Source organism: Theropithecus gelada, chromosome 11 (genome assembly GCF_003255815.1).
Source record: "Theropithecus gelada isolate Dixy chromosome 11, Tgel_1.0, whole genome shotgun sequence".
Classification (NCBI taxonomy): domain Eukaryota; kingdom Metazoa; phylum Chordata; class Mammalia; order Primates; family Cercopithecidae; genus Theropithecus; species Theropithecus gelada.
This window is the reverse complement of record NC_037679.1, coordinates 73,670,734-73,688,775: the sequence shown is the minus strand read 5'-3', so window position 1 is coordinate 73,688,775 and position 18,042 is coordinate 73,670,734. Positions and strand designations below refer to the sequence as shown.

General features: G+C 41.8%; 1 pseudogene; it reads right to left on the bottom strand.

Moving 5' to 3' along the window:
- Positions 1–14,854, bottom strand: part of LOC112634963 — a 30,947-nt pseudogene extending 16,093 nt beyond the window's left edge.
- Positions 14,855–18,042: the final 3,188 nt, after the last annotated feature.

Here is an 18,042-nt window from a genome sequence, read left to right as displayed (position 1 = left end):
TCCCTCTTTTTTTTTTTTTTTTTATGGAGCCTCACTCTGTCACCCAGGCTGGAGTGCAGTGTTGTGATCTGAGCTCACTGCAACCTCTGCCTCTCGGGTTCAAGCGATTCTTGTGTCTCAGCCTCCTGAGTAGCTGGGACCACAGGTGCGTGCCGCCACACTTGGCTAATTTTTGTGCCTCAGGCTGCTGAGTAGCTGGAATTACAGGCATGTGCCATCAAGCCTGGCTAATTTTTGTATTTTTAGCAGAGATAGGGTTTCACCATGTTGTCCAGGCTGGTCTTGAACTCCTGACCGCAAGCGATCTACCTGCCTCGGCCTCCAAAAGTGCTGGCATGAGCCACCGTGCCCTGCCAGATTTTCTTTTTTTCTGAGACACAGTCTCACTCTGTTGCCCAGGCTAGAGTGCTCACTGCTGCCTCGACCACCTGAGCTCAAGCAATCCTCCTACCTCAGCTTCCCCAGTAGCTGAAACTACAAACATGTGCCTTCCCACTAGGCTATTTTTTGTATTTTTGTAGGACGGGGGTCCCACTATTCTGCCCTGGCTGGTCTTGAAATCTTGGGCTAAAACCATCGACCCACCTCAGTCTCCCAAAGTGCTAGGATTACAGGCATGAGCCACCACACCTGGCCTACAATTTCAGATTTTGAAGTTTAGGTCACTAATGAATTTTTAGTTGATTTTTGTTTATGATGTAAGATAAAGGTCAAGTTTTATTATTTTCCATGTGGATATTGTTTTTCCAACACTATTTATTGAAGAGACTATTCTTCCACTATCATGTCTTCTTGGTGGCCTTGTTGAAAATTAGTTGATGGTATATGCTTGGATTTATTTCTTGTCTCTCTTTTCCATTCATTGTTCTATGTGTCTGTTTTTAAAGCATGTAGGGCTTTTGTTTGTTTGTATGTTTTGTTTTTGAGATGGAGTCTTGCTCTGTCACCCAGGCTGGAGTGCAGTTGTATGATCTCAGCTTACTGCAGCCTCTGCCTCCCGGGTTCAAGAGATTCTTGTGCCTCAGTCTCCTGAGTAGCTGGGACCACAGGTGCATACCACCACACCTGGCTAATTTTTGTATTTTTAGTAGAGACAGGGTTTCACTATGTTGGCTAGGCTGGTCTTGAACTCCTGGCCTCAAGTGATCCACCTGCCTCAGCCTCCCAAGGTGCTAGGATTACAGGCATGAACCACTGCACCTGACCCATGTATAGGCTTTTGAATGTGACTTCCTTTACTTAGAATACTGCTTTTGCAATTGGTCCATGTTATTGAGTCTATTGGTAGTTTGTTACTTTATATTGCTGGGTAGCATTTTATTGTATGGCTGTAGTATGGATCATTTACCCATTTATCTGTTGAGGGACACTTGAATCGTTTCAACGTAGGCAATTATAGATAAAGCCAGTATAAACATACACATAGAGGATTTTTTGAGCAAACACTGATTTTCATTTCTTTTGGGCAAACACCCAGGAGTGGGATTGCCAGTTTTTATGGTGGGTATATGTTTAGCTTTATAAGAAATTGCCAAACTGTTTGCCAAAGTCGCTAAACTATTTTGCATTTTCTGTTTTTTTAAATTTTACTTTAAGTTCTGGGATACATGTGCGGAATGTGCAGGTTTGTTACATAGGTATACATGTGCCATGGTGGTTTGCTGCACCTATCAACCCGTCATCTAGGTTTTAAGACCTGTATGAATTAGGTATTTGTCCTAATGCTCTCCCTACCATTTCCTCCTACCACTCAACAGGCCCAGGTGTGTGATGTTCCCTTCCTGGTGTCCATGTGTTCTCATTGGTCAACTCCTACTTATGAGTGAGAACATACAGTGTTTGGTTTTCTGTTCCTGTGTTAGTTTGCTAAGAGTGATGGTTTCCAGCTTCATCCATGTCCCTGCAAAGGACATGAGCTCATTCTTTTTTTGTGGCTGCATAGTATTCCATGGTGTACATTTTCTTTATCCAGTCTATCACTGATGGGCATTTGGGTTGGTTCCAAGTCTTTGCTATTGCAAATAGTGCTGCAGTAAACACATTTGCATGTGTCTTTATAGTAGAATGATTTATAATCCTTTGGGCATATACTCAGTAATAACGTTGCTGGGTCAAATGGTGTTTCTAGTTCTAGATCCTTGAGGAATCGCCACACTGTCTTTCACAACCATTTCTCACTTCTACCAGCCATGTATGAGAGTTCTAATTGCCTTCTATTTTGCTCTCATTTAATACTCAAATATGTTTTTTAATCTAAAGTGCCTTTCTATGGTTTATTTATTTGTGTCAGAATCTACAAAATAACCACATGTGGTATTTAGTTAATATGTCAGTTAAGTCTCTTTTAATCAATAATAATTTTCCTTCCTCTTCCACTCTTTAATGTCATGCACTTATAAGGAACCAAGTCAATTATTCTAAATTTTCCACATTTTGGACTAGGTTGATTGCATTCTTGTTTCCTTTGTCCTCTCTATTTATCAGGATCCAAAGTCTGAATGTGAAACTTGACTAGGCCCAAGTTTAATTTATTTTTTGGCAAGAGTAATTCATAGGTGGTATGATATATTACTGGTTGATTACATCAGAAATACCTACTATCTGGTTGGTAAAAGTCTGACTCATCTATCATGAAGTTTACAATCAAATGTTCATTGAATTATTTTTATGAGTCATTGCTGATTATTGCCTAGTTCTGTTATTCCATTAGGAGATGCAAAATGATTTTATATATATATCTTCTGCATCTATGAAATGGAATTCTTGTATAAAGAACTATCCCTCCTCACCTATTTATTTATCATGAAATATAGTTTGGGCAGAGCTGGGAGTGGTGGCATGCACCTGTAGTAGCAGCTACTCCAGAGGCTAAGGTGGGAGGATTCCCTGAGCCCAGGAAGTCGAGGCTGGTGTGAACTATGGTTGCACCACTGCACTCCAGCCAGGGTGACAGAGAGACCCTGTCTCATAAACAACAACAACAAATACACCATTTGAACAGAGAAGACAGGATAAATGCTTTGTTATTTCTTTTTTGTTATTTACTAGTGTCTAGTAGGATGAGTTGCTGCCATAGCAAATTCAAAAGAGGACCAAAGAGATTTTTTTCAGTATTATTGTAAATTCATGATTTTTTATATTTTAATTCTAATTTTTGAAGGAAGCTCAAAATCTTTTCCACAGGGCACATTCAAATCAGATGGTATGGCTGGACCCTTGTTTGAAGTCCTCTAGGCATTTCCCAACAGTTTAGGTGACATTGTCAGCCAAGGCTCACTGTGGAACATGCCGTGTCCCTCTCTACCCAGGCTTGTCTGAGTCTCATCTCTGGACCAGCTGAGAGACCTTGACAAAGATGCCTTTTCCTTTCCCCAAGCCATAATACAGGATGTCAGTATGATTTTTCATTTACTCAGCTCAGCTAGTTTGAGTTGAGTAAATGAAACCAAAACAGAGAATTTTTGTCTGTAACCGGGAGCTCCCAAGGGTAGATCAAGATTTTGGTTTTTGTTGTATTGAGTTCAAGTGATGTAATCAGAATTCCATCTCTCTCTCAATTCCTGGCTGTTGAGAATTTGTGTTGGTGTCATTCTAGGGCAAGCTCTGTTTGCAAAGGGGCCCCAGAGGTTCTTATACAGCCTGTGGGGTCATTGTTAGGCTCTTTTATATTCAACTACTTGTTATGGGTAAAAAGCATACTCATCAATACATGGAGGTTATTGGCTGCACAGTGAATTATAATAATGCAATTTTAAAGTTTCATAATCATTAGTGCTAAGCTTTACCAAGTGAGTTGTGACTCAGATGCTCAGCAGTACCACAGTCTCTAATAGGTTCTTACCCACAGGTGCCTTGTCTCTGCCTGAGAATTCATCTGTTGTAGGTGTGTGCTTGGATGGTGTCAGGAGCTGGCTAGAAGTGGCTGGGAGATGGTATCCCAGGGGCAGCCCTCAATTAGTAACAAGCAGGAGTTCAAGGATAAATTCCCCAGTTCCTCATTTCTCAGCAAGACATCAACTTACAGAGTTTCCCAGAAGTCTCCAGGAGTGCTGAGACAAACATTGTCATGGAGACCCTAACCCAGTGGCACTAGAGGAATTAAAGACACACACACAGAAATACAGAGTGTGGAGGGGGAAATCAGGGGTCTCACAGTCTTCAGAGCTGAGAGCCACAAATGGAGATTTACCCACATATTTATTGACAGCAAGCCAGTGATAAGCATTGTTTCTATAGATTCTAGATTAACTAAAAGTATTCCTTACTGGAAATAAAGGGATGGGCTGAAATAAAGGGATGGGTCTGGCTAGTTATCTGTAGCAGGAGCATGTCCTTAAGGCACAGATCGCTCATGCTATTGTTTGTGGTTTAAGAACACCTTTAGCGGTTTTCTGCCCTGGGTGGGCCAGGTGTTCCTTGCCCTCATTCCAGTAAACCCACAACCTTCAGCGTGGGCATCATGGCCATCACGAACATGTCACAGTGCTGCAGAGATTTTGTTTATGGCCAGTTTTGTGGCCAGTTTACGGTCAGATTTGGGGGCCTATCCCCAGCATGTCCCCGTTATTTGTTTTGGAAAGCGGTGAAAGCAAAGGCAGCTTTGTCATGGTGAGCTACTTCTCGCGGGACTCGGGATCTGCATCTGCAGACTATACAAAGACAAACAACACAGATTAATAACACAATCGTCATTAAAATCACAGAGCTTCCAAGTGTTTTTATCCATTTTAATGGGTTACTAGCTGCTAATCTGTCTGCAGCTCCTTCAAGCACTCCAGTTTCTGGCATTAAGGTCAGGTGTGCCTGGGATGTGTTAAATATTTGTTCTTTTAATTTTGCAACATCCAAAGACAAGTTTGCAGAGTGTCCTTCTAGATTTTTTTTAATTCTTTCCCAAATTTTGATCTTATTAAGAGCCATTAATAGTTTCCACAAATCCTTATGTTTAGCTCCTACAGCAGGCCATATCATTTGAGGTTGAGGTGCCACTATACCGCCATATTTCCAGATAACAGGAAGTCTTGCCATACTTCTTATCATTTCTACTATCTGACCGTTTTATTCAGACCAGCTGAACACAGTGTGGCTGTGGCACACACAATGAGAGGTGCAATTCAAGCTAAACATTCCCTTAGGAGACCAATCAATAATGATTCCATAGGAATAATTGTTCAGCACCTCTGCCTGTTCTGCAATGCAGTCTTGCCAAACTAGTACGTTCATGTTTTCTGGCCAGGTTCAATTTTGTTTACAAATAGGTTTTTGAGGGCGGTATGCCTCAATTATAGGAGCTGATTCATGATGGTGAATACTGAGATTAGAAAGCGTGTGTAACTGTGTCATAGAGTGATTACATCCAGACATTATTGCCAGCCAAGATTGATAAATATGCCCAATAAGTATAATTGTTCTGTGTCAGCCCATACTCATGGCAGTGGTGATTCCCGCTATCATAGCTACCATTAAATTACTCATTGTGTCTGGTTGTCCTGCTTTCCTCAGGTTTTCTTCCGCCATCTGCAACAGCTTCTTGATCTGTCCCCAAGTAGGTGGCTGTGTTCGATGGGTGTTGCTCGTGACAATTGGGCTCCTCCTCAGCATCATCTCGACATGGATGCAACGTGGGCGGTCCTCGGGATCCTCCTTGAATCTCTTCCTTAGCATCTGGTTCATGATAAGGTTTCAGGTATCTTGATGGTATCCAAACTGGCTGTTGATTTGGTCCTAGAGAAACACAAGCATAACCTCTACCCCAAGTTGTTATTTTACCTATTTCCCAAATTTTGGTATTGGATCTCTCCACCAAACCAGTTGTTCTGCTTCAGTCTTTGCAGCTGGTTTCTGTAGATGCTGTTCAGCTGCTGATAACATCTGGCCTTTAGGCAGGCTCAAAAAATTTAAAGTTAATAATGCTAGATTCAGTTGCATCTGGGGTGTCCCACAGTCCCTGTTTTACCCCTCTGCTTTTGCAACTGCTGTTTCAGGGAGAGATTCACTCTTTTCACTGTGGCTTGTCCTTGAGAATTATACACGATGCCAGTAATGTGTTTAATATTCAATCTAGAGAAAAATGTAGCTAGAGCTTGGATACTATAGCCTGGGGCATTATCTATTTTAATAGAAGCTGGAATGTCCATCACTGCAAAACACTGCAAAAGGTGACATTTAACACAGGCAGAAGACTCTCCTGATTGGCATGTAGCCCAGACAAAGTGAGAAAAGGTGTCCACACATACATGTACATAAGCTAGTCTCCCAAACGAGGGAACATGTGTGACATCCATTTGCCAAAGAGAATTAGGTTGCAATCCTCGAGGATTAACTCGTCTTGTAAAAGATGAGGAATGTACCATTTGTCAAGTTGGGCATCACTGGATAATAGCTTTATCTTCCTTCCAGGTAATGCTCTATCTGCTTTTGAGACCAGCAGCATTAACATGGGTTAAATTGTGAAAGTGTCTAGCATTAGTTATTGCATTAGCAACTAGGTGATCAGCCATTTGATTCCCTTCAGTTAAGGGTCTTGAAAGAGGTGTATGAGCCCTAATGTGAGTGATGTAAAAAGAGTGCATTCTACTCCTAACTGCTGTTTGCAATTGGGTAAATAAAGTCATCAGTTGTTCATCTGTATGAAATCGTAACTGAGCATATTCAATTAATTGTGTGGAATGAACCACGTATGAAGAATCAGAAATCACATTAACAGGCATGTTAAAAGCAATCAATATCTCAATTATAGTTACAAACTCTGCTTTCTGAGCTGAAGTATAGGGCGTCTGAAAAACTTTACCTTTCGAACCAGAATAAGAAGCTTTACCATTACTAGACCTGTCTGTAAAAACATTCTCAGCACCTTCAATTGGTTTAAATTTAGTTATTCTAGGAAGGATCCAATTAGTTAATTTCAAAAATTGAAACGGTTTCATTTTAGGAAAATGATTATCGAGAATGCCCACAAAGTCAGCTAAATGGATTTGCCAAGTAAGACTGTTTATAAAAGCTTGCTGTATTTGTGCCTTTGTGAGAGGGACAATAATTTTTCCAGGATGATATCCATGTAATTTAACAATCCAAGTTCTCCCATTAACTATCATAGTAGTGATTTGATCCAAATAAGGAGTTAGAGTCCGTGAATTAGGACGTGGAAGAAAAAGCTACTCTACAAGATCTTGCTCTTGAACAATTACACCAGTAGGTGAATGCTGAGTTGGAAAATTAGCAAATCTAGAGTCTTCTCTGGATCTATTTTATCTATTTGAGCTTTATGGACTTGCTTTTCAATTAGCTGCAGCTCTGCCTCAGCTTCTTTTGTTAATTGCCAAGGGCTAGTGAGACTAGGATCTCCTCTAAGAATAGAAAATAGATTGTTCATGGCATAGGTAGGAATGCCTAGAGCAGGTTGTATCCAATTAATGTCCCCTAGTAAATTTTGAAAGACATTTAATGTTTTCAATTGAGCCCTACGTATGGTTACCTTCTGTGGCACAATGGTAGTGTCATTTACTAAGGTCCCCAAGTAGGAGTAAGGAGTAGTAGTCTGAATTTTGTCAGGAGCTATAATTAAACCATCATGAGAAATCAAATTTTGCAAGTGATCATAACATTGGAGTAATATTTCTCAAGTGGGAGCAGCACAAAGTATATCATCCATATAATTAATAATGTAACACTGTGAAAATTTTTTATGAGTAGGTTCAATTGCTTGACCTTCATAAGTCTGGCAGATTGTCGAATTGTTTAACATGCCTTGTGGCAACACTTTTAAATGAAAACGCTTAGCAGGCTGCAGGTTGTTTACTGCAGGTATTGCAAATGCAAACCATTCACAGTTTTGTTCAGCTAAGGGGATAGTAAAGAAACAGTCTTTTAAATCTATAACTACAAAAGATCAATTTTTTGGAATCATAGCAGGAGAAGGCAATCCTGGCTATAATGTCCCCATAGGTTGTATAACTGAATTAATGGCTCTAAGATCTGTCACCATTCTCCATTTACCTGATTTTTTCTTAATTATGAAAACTGGGGAATTCCAAGGGGAAAATGTTGGAGGTATGTGTCCATTTTCTAATTGTTCATTAACGAAGTCTTCTAAAACCTCCAGTTTCTCTTTACTTAGCTGCCATTGTTCTATCTGAATTGGTTTATCTGTTAACCATTTTAAAGATATAGGTTCTGGAGGCTTAACAATGGCCATCATCAAAAATGATATCCTAAACCTTGGGGGGAACTTTGTCTTTCTGCTTGAAGCGGTTTCTTCAAACCTTGCAAATTTTTTCCTAGTCCCATACCAGGGATACACTCCATTTCATGCATCATATGTTGACTTTGAGGGCTATATAATTGCTCTGGAATTAGAATTTGTGCTCCCCATTGTTGTAATAAATCTCTTCCCCATAAATTTATAGGTACAGAAGTTATAATTGGTTGACTAGTCCCAGGTTGTCCATCGGGCCCTTCACAATGCAAAATATGACGACTTTGGTATACTTCAGGGGCTTTACCAACTCCAACTATGTTAAATTGAACAGGCTGAATTGGCCATGCTGACGGCCAGTGCTGTAGAGAAATGATTGAAATGTCAGCTCCTGTATCTACCAAACCTTTAAATTTCTTTCCCTGAGTAGTTATTTCACAGGTAGGACGTTTATCAGTGATTCGATTCACCCAATAAGCTGCTTTGCCTTGTTTATTTGTGCTTCAAAATCCTTTCACTTTTCCCGTTTCCACATATGGCACAATGAGGAGCTGTGCTATGCGCTCTCCTGGCTCTGCTTTCCAAGGAACAGAAGTAGATATAACAATTTGAATTTCCCCATTGTAATCTGAACCAATGACTCCTGTGTGTACTTGCACCCCTTTTAAATTTAAACTAGACCTTCCTAGAAGTAATCCTGTTGTCCCCACTGACAAGGGTCCACAGACCCTTGTTGGGACCTTTTGCAGGGGTTCCCCACACAGAGGCTCACAGCTTTTGTGCAGCATAAATCTATTGCGGCACTACCAGCTGCAGCAGGGACAGACATCGCACAGGGGTGAGGGAATGGCCTGAGCCAGAAATGTACTGGTATGGAATGAGGCCCGGGACAGGCCCCTCATGGCTTTTCCCGAAATCGGGTTTCCATCTTTATCAAACTTAGAGTGACACTGATTGACCCAATGTTTTTCTTTTTTTACATTTTGGACATATTTCAGGCTCAGTAGTTTTCTTTTTTCCCCTATCTGGTGGCCTGACTCACTGATTTTTTTCTACATTCTTTTTTAATATGACCTTGCTTCCCGCAGTTAAAGCAAGCTTCAGGAAATGGAGTATTTCCTTTACCCACTCTCAGTCCTGCCATTGCCTGGGCTAGCAGAGTAGCCTTATGCAGATTGCCTCCGATATCGTCATAGTCCTTGATATAATCAGCTAAATGTGCTTTCCCTCTAATAGGTTGCAGAGCAGCCTGGAAATCGGGATTAGCATTGTGGAAAGCTACACTATATCCTGAGCAGCCTAATCTGCAATCACCTTTTTTAAGAGACTCCTGTAACTGAGCTATAAAATCTGCATACGGTTCTTTTGGTCTCTGTTTGACAGCACTAAAGGAAGGGTATTGTTCTCCACCTGAAGTGATTTTTTCCCCAAGCTCTAATGCACACTCCTCTAAGCTACTCTATGGCATCCTGCTGCATGACCACTTGTGCATCTGAACCAGTCCAAGTGCCGACCCCCAAAAGTTGATGTGCCGTTATATTAATTTGTTGTTGGGCCTGGGCATTGTGAGCAGCCTGAATGGAAGCTTCATCTGCCCACCAAGTTTTAAATTGTAAGAACAGAGCAGGAGTTAGACAAACTTGAGTAAGAGGGTCCCAGTCAGTAGGAATCATCCGACTGGAGACAGCAACATTTTTTAACAGTCCCATTACAAAAGGAGAACCTGGTCCATACTGGTTAATAGCTTGTTTAAATTCTTTGAGTAATTTAAAAGGAAAAGGCTCAAATGTAGCTATAATATTTCCCTGTTGATCTGGGAGGTGTGTTCTAACAGGGAACTGCCAAGCCTCTAAATCACACTCTTTTCTAGTTTGCTGAATTCTTGCCTGAATAGAACTAAGAGCAGTCGCTTGAGGCGCTGCTCGAACAGTCACTGGGGCAACTACTTTTCGCCCAGTGTCCTCCGGAAAAGAAAGATCTGGGGGGTCAGGCCACATTTTTTCTTCAAAATAAGGAGGGGGTGCAGAATGGTAGGGATGAACCTCTTCCTCCTTTGCCGCTTTAACTTTAGCTGGCAAACAAACCTGCTCTGTTACCTCTTCTGTTACTTCATTTTACTCTCCTTCCTCCTCATCATCAGTGTGAAAAGGTTCCAAGGTAGAATGAACCAGAGCCCACACTTGTCCCATTGTTACTCTGATGCTTCCGAGCTCCCATTCTTACTCACCACGGGGATAGCTTAAGAGTACTTGGGGCCGGGCGCGGTGGCTCAAGCCTGTAATCCCAGCACTTTGGGAGGCCGAGACGGGCGGATCATGAGGTCAGGAGATCCAGACCATCTTGGCTAACACAGTGAAACCCCGTCTCTACTAAAAAATACAAAAAACTAGCTGGGCGAGGTGGCGGGCGCCTGTAGTCCCAGCTACTCGGGAGGCTGAGGCAGGAGAATGGCGCAAACCCGGGAGGCAGAGCTTGCAGTGAGCTGAGATCCGGCCACTGCACTCTAGCCCGGGCGACAGCGCGAGACTCCGTCTCAAAAAACAAACAAACAAACAAACAAAACAGTACTTGGATGTCCTCCAGCTTAGTTCCACGTTCTCCCACCGTCACCCCGTGACCCTTTGGCCTGGGTTCAAGCCTCCACATTGGGCACCGCTTGCTGAGACCAGCTTGGCCATGAAGACCCTAACCCAGCGGCGTTAGAGGAATTAAAGATACACACACAGAAATACAGAGTGTGGAGGGGGAAATCAGGGATCTCACAGCCTTCAGAGCTGAGAGCCCCACACAGAGATTTACCCACGTATTTATTGACAGCAATCCAGTGATAAGCATTGTTTCTACAGATTCTAGATTAACTAAAAGTATTCCTTACTGGAAATAAAGGGATGGGCTGAAATAGAGGGATGGGTCTGGCTAGTTATCTGCAGCAGGAGCGTGTCCATAAGGCACAGATTGCTCATGATATTGTTTGTGGTTCAGGAATGCCTTTAACGGTTTTCCACCCTGGGTGGGCCAGGTGTTCCCTGCTCTCATTCCGGTAAATCCACAACCTTCAGTGTGGGCGTCATGGCCATCACAAACATGTCACAGTATTGCAGAGATTTTGTTTATGGCCAGTTTTGGGACCAGTTTATGGCCAGATTTGGGGGCCTATCCCTAGCACAGGAGGATTGAGTCCCAGCTGCCCACACTGGTCACCTATTCATTAATTGGCTTCTTTTCTTCTCTGTCTCATTCCCCAGCTCTACTAGTGGTACTTTCAGGGGTCACCTCCCAAATGGATTAAATGCCCTCAAATCTTTATCCCCCCGCTCAGGAGGAATTCTGTCTAAGACAAACCACAAGTTTAATATATGAAATGTTTCTTTTTTTTTCAGTGTAACAAACAAGACACGCACAAATCGGAAATATTACCACTTCTAATACTGGTACTCAAACATAGACTTATTACTGTTACATGATTTTTATTTCTTTCTGGTAAATAACTTTACCTGCCTAGACTCAGGAGTCGGATTGAAATGTCAGACTTACTGCAGGTTAGGTGAAGACGGGATGATGGCTGACAATTGAGGACTGGGGACATGGGACCTGGAAAACTTTCAAAAGCCTCTTCCCAGTTAGACAGCCCCCTTTTAGTGTTACATTTGGCTCTTCACAGGAAGAGATGTCTCAATGATCGGCTCCAACCAAATCAAATAAATGTTGATGATTTTATAATCCAGTACTAAAAACAGCACACACCAACCACGTGCTGTTTAGATTATTTTATTGATATAAATATATGGATAAGTAAGTGCATGTTTGTATATGTGACATATATCATATATACATATATAATAATATTTATTATATAATCTGTTTATATATGTTTTTATATTACATATAGTTTTTTTCTCTTGCTAGGATGTTTTATATATTTAATCTATATTTATTTTTATCATTTAAAATTTTTTTTGTTAAGACAGAGTCCTGCTTTGTCACCCAGGTTGGAGTGCAGTGGCATGATCTTGGCTTACTACAGACTCGACCTCCCTGGGCTCAGGTGATCCTCCCAACTCAGCCTCCCGAGTAACTGGGATCACAGGCATGTGACACCACACCTGGCTAGTTTTTGTATTTTTAGTAGAGACAGAGTTTCGCCATGTTGCCCAGGCTGATCTTGAACTCCTGAGCTCAAGCAATCGCCCACCTTGGCCTCTCAAAGTGCTGGGATTACAGGTGTGAGCCACGGTGCCCAGCCCAATGTATATTTATAACATTCCCCACAATCATCTTGGGTTGGCACCAAGGCCTTTAAAAATATAGAAATTTAAAATGAAAAGAAGGCTAGAAAACTATAAAAAACTCAACACCCTTTAAAAAAATTTTTTTTAACTGTCACAGAATGCAAATAATATAAAGTTCACCATCTTAACCATTTTAAGCATACAGTGCAGTGGTGTTAAGTATATTCACATTGTTGTGCAGCTGATCTTCAGAATATTTTTATCTGGCCAGGAGCGCTGACTCATACCTGTAATCCCAGCACTTTGGGAAGCTGAGGCGGGTAAATCACCTGACATCAGGAATTTGAGACTAGCCTGGACAACATGGTGAAACCCTATCTCTACTAAAAATACAAAAATTAGTTGAGCACGGTGGCGGGCGCCTCTAGTCCTACCTATTCAGGAGGCTGAGGCAGGAAAATTGCTTGAACCCAGGAGGTGGAGGTTGCAGTGAGCCGAGATCACACCACTGCACTCCAGCCTGGGTGATAGAGTGAGACTCCATCTCAAAAAAAGAAAAAAAAAGAAAATCTTCCTCTTGCAAACCTGAAACTCTATACCCGTTAATCAATGGCCACCACCATTCCACTTTCTGTTTCTATGAATTTGACTATTTCAGATACCTCATATGAATCATACAGTATTTGTCCTTTTGTGATTGGCTTATTTCACTCAGCATAATATTCTCAAGGTTCATCTGTGTTAGAGCATGTGTCAGAAATTCCTTCCTGGCCAGGTGCAGTGGCTCACGCCTGTAATCCCAGCACTTTGGGAGGTCAAGGCAGGCGGATCACTTAAGGTCAGGAGCTTGAGACCAGCCTGGCCAACGCGGTGAAATGCCGTCTCTACTAAAAAGAAAAAAATTAGCTAGGTGTGGTGATGGGTGCCTGTAGTCCCAGCTACTTGGGAGGCTGATGCAAGAGAATTGCTTGAACCTGGGAGGTGGAGGTTGCAATGAGCGGAGATTGCACCACTGCACTCCAGCCTGGGTGACAGAGCAAGACTCTGTATCAAAAAAAAAAAAAAAGAGAGAGAGAGAAATCCCTGTCTTTTTAACACTGAATCATATTACTCTTTTTTTTTAAAGACTCTTAAAATGTTTATTCTTGTCAGAATAGCTGATGATTTTCTGTTATGTATTTTGGTTTATTATTATAGTAAGCCTTCCCTCCCTTGAAAAATCCATTCAAAATATGCCAATCCTTGAGGTAAAGAAGTTTAACCAAAATACCATCCTGATTTTTTTTTCCCCCAAGACAGAGTCTTGCTCTGTCTCCCAGGCTGGAGAGAAATGACGCAATCTTGGCTCACTGCAACCTCCACCTCCCAGGTTCAAGCAATTCTCCTACCTCTGCCTCCCCAATAGGGATTACAGGTGTGTACCACCACATTCGGTTAATTTTTGTATTTTTTAGTAGAGACGGGGTTTCACCATGTTGGTCAGGCTGGTCTCGAACTCCTGACCTCATGATCCACCTGCCTCGGGCTCCCAAAGTGCTGAGATTACAGACATGAGCCACTGCGCCCAGCACTCATTTTTTTTTAAAGAAAAAAATTATAAAATTCCTTTAGCTTGATAAATAGAAATCATCTCTTCTTGTTCTACTCTGGTGAACATAAATGTATTTTATACAGTAAAGAATCCAGTCATTTATTGGTAAACCAAAGGTAAGAACCCTTCATTTACCTGTTCTACTCCAACACAGTACAACACTGCCATGTTCATATGTACTTAAAAAATAATTACCAACCCTCTTCTGGCAGACAAAGTTTTGGAATAGCAAGAGCATTGCTTAATGTTCGAACTGCATCTGTCTCCTGTTTCTTTTACAGGAGAGATCCATGGGCGTTGTTAACCATGCCCAAAGCCAGCTTCTTCTCATTGTTTCTTCAGCCTGTTCTGACACCTTTTGCCTGAAGCAACTGGACAATATCTGCATAACCCTTCCAGGCAGCAGCATGCAAAGCTGTGTCTCCCAACTTGTTCTGTTGGCTCATTTAAATCCTCGGTTGAGTGAATAGCATTTCCACTAGATCTCTGAAATCCCACGACAAACCTAGTCTAAGGCAGTGCTTCCAGCCTCGTCTAAGCCATTAACACCCACTCGGTTGTCCAAACACTCTCGCAACCAACTCAAGTTGCCTCTTTTTGCTCCTTCAGACATAGATTGTCAATGGATTCTGCCTGCTCAGCCACATAGTTGCTTGGAGTTAGTCCAGTCCTGCCTTTGGAGGTGCCTTTCCACCAATTGACGTCATTCATATCAGTAATGTAGATGATATCACCTGCCTCAAAGCATAGTTCATCTGGAGTTCTGGGTTCGAATGTATAGAGGGCTCTGAAGACTTTATCTTACCCTGCTTTGACTGGTTTGGGTAGCAGCTTCGACATCTCACTTCCTTGAGCTAGTGAGCTGCAAATTCTAAAGATGACGCTGAAAAGCCCCGCTTGCCTGCTACCTGGCTCTCCAAACACCTCAAGGTTACTTTTTGTCTGGTTTACAGTTATTTGCCTTCAAGGACTGGCGCCCACCCTTGGCTCTCAATGATATTTCATTGTATGGATATACCACATCTTGTTTATCCGCTTACCCACTGGGGAACACTTGGCTTCCTTCCGCCTTTTGGCTATTGCAAACAATGCTGCTATGAATATAAATGTATCAATACCTCTTCAAGTCCTGCTTTCAGTTCTTTTGGGCATATATCTAGAGTGGAACTGCTGGATTCAACACCCTTCATTTTTAATTTTTACAAGCCTCTTCCCTCTGAGACCACCAGCTGGAGTTTACCACAGAGAAAACAAGAAAGAATGAGCTGAGCTGACCTCTGTTCTGGGGTTTCTGTTAAGGCCAGTTCTAAATGAATTTTGAGACCCTCTTGTGGGATTACCCAAGAACACTTTTTGCCATAACTTGTTCTCAGATTACAGAGTCTTCTCTTCCTCAGCTGCCCCCAATTTACCACCGTATTTCCTCTGTTCTCATAGTCAGCCACTAAGGCTGCTGGTCCTTCACGGGATCTTCATGGACATCTGGATAAAGTTCAAACTCTTTAGCAAGGCAAACAGAAACACCGTATTTGTAATCCGGTTCTTGCCTACCTCTTTAGACTTATGCCTGAGTGTTCCTACAGATGCATGGCATTTTGAAATGGAATGGGGTGTCAGGAATGAGTGATAAGGCTCAGGAATGGGAAGACAGTCAGCAATGCGTGTATATGTACATGTATACAATTATAAAACACTTGTGCGTGTGTGTCTGTGTGTGTATGTGTATGGGTATATAGATAGATAAATTAATTTTTTTTTTTTTGCCACCATGCCCGGCTAATTTTTTTTTTATCATTTTTATTTTTAGTAAAGATGGGGTCTCACTATGTTGCCCAGGTTTGTCTCTGACTCCTGGGTTCAAGTGATCCTCCTGCCTCAGCCTCTTAAAGGCCTGGGATTACAGGTGTGAGCTGCCATGGCTAGCTGAGAAATAGACTAATTTTATATAGATGGAGTCATTTTCTATATGTGTATCTATTTAAATTTATTTGTTTGTTTGTTTTTTTTTTTTGAGACAGAGTCTCACTCTGTGGCCCAGGCTGGAGTGCAGTGGCATGATCTTGGCTCACTGCAACCTTTGCCTCCTAGGTTCAAGCGGTTTTCCTGCCTCAGCCTCCTGAGTAGCTGGGATTACAGGCACGCGCCACCACGCCTGGCTAAGTTTTTATCTTTTCAATTGAGGTGGAGTTTCACTATGTTGGCCAGTCTGGTCTCAAACTCCTGACCTCAAGTAATTCACCTGCCTCGGCCTCCCAAAGTGTTAGGATTACAGGCATGAGTCACCGGACCTGGCTTCATTCTCTGTATAATTTTAAAACTCTGTATAATTTTAATATAAAATATTTCAAGCATAATCAAAGATAAAGAAATAGCTAAATAAATCCCCATTTATTCATCATCCATCTTACCAACTCACAGCCATCTTACTTTATTGATACTTCCAACCTCTCCTCCTTCAATTATTTTGAAGCAAATCCCACATGTCATATTGTTTTTATACTTAATATCTTAGTATATATCTCTAAAAGATAAGAACTCATTTTTAAAATAAAGGCTTTAAGATCACTCTTGGTGTTGTACATCCTATGGAGGTTGGACAAATGTGTAACAACATGTATTCACCTTATAGTATCATAATCAGAAGTTTCGCTGCCTTAATAATCCTCTAGAATAGGGGTCCCCAGTCCCTGGGCCATGAACTGGTTCCTGTCCGTGGCCTGTTAGAAAATGGGCCACACAGCAGGAAGTGAGCAGAGGGTAAGTAAACAAAGCTTCATCTGTATTTTCAGCTGCTCGCCGTCACTCCCCTTACCACCTGACTCCGCCTCTTGTCAGGGCAGTAGCTGCATTAGATTTTTTTTTTTTTTTTTTTTTTTTTTTTTTGAGACAGATCTTGCTCTGTCGCCCAGGCTCTGGAGTGCAGTGGTGTGGTCTCGGCTCACTGCAATCCCCACCTCCCAGGTTCAAGCAATTCTCCTGCCTCAGCCCCCTGAGTCGCTGGGATTACAGGTGTGCACCACCATGCTCAGCTAATTTTTTTATGTTTAGTGGAGACAGGGTTTCACCATGTTGGCCAGGCTGGTCTGAAACTCCTGACCTCGGGTGATCTGCCCACCTCGACCTCCCAAAGTGCTGCGATTACACGCGTGAGCCACTGTGCCCAGCCTGCATTAGATTCTCATAGGAGCACGAACCAAATTGTGAACTGTGCATGCAAGGGTTATAGCCTGCATGCTCCTTATGAGAATCTAATGCCTGATGATCTGTCACTGTCTCCCATCACCCATAGATGGGACCATCTAGTTGCTGGAAAACAAGCTCAGGGCTCCCATTGGTTCTACAACATGGTGAGTTGTATAATTATTTCATTATATATTACAACATAATGATAATTGAAATAAAGTGCACAAGAAATGTAATGTGCTTGAATCATCCTGAAACCATATCCACCACCCCCACCACCCCGCTTTGTCCATTGAAAAATTGTTTTCTACAAAACCAGCTCCTGGTGCCAAAATGGTTGGCAACTGCTACTCTAGAACTCTTTTATTATTTATTTATTTATTTATCTTTAATTAACCCAAAAGCTAGATAGAACTCTTAAAACATAACCGCAGTGTCGTTATCATAATAATTCCCTAACAACATCAAGTATCTAACCAATCCTTAAATTTTCTTAAATGCAGCTGGGCACCATGGCTCACACCTGTAATCCCAGCACTTTAGGAGGCTGAGGTGGGAGGATTGCTTGAGCCCGGGAGGCCGTGCCTGCAGTGAGCTATGATTGCGCCACTGTGCTCCAGTTTGGGCAGCAGAGCAACACACTGTCTCAAGAAAAAAAATTTCTACATGCTTTTTTATTTTTTAACAACCTGTTTGAATCAAGATCCAAATAAAAGTCGGATGTTGTTTTTGGTTAATATATCTCTCAAGACACTTTTGATCTATAGATGCTTGCTATCTGTTTCTATAGCTCCATATTTATCTATAGCTAGATACAGAGATGTAGGCCTACATAGAAATACGAT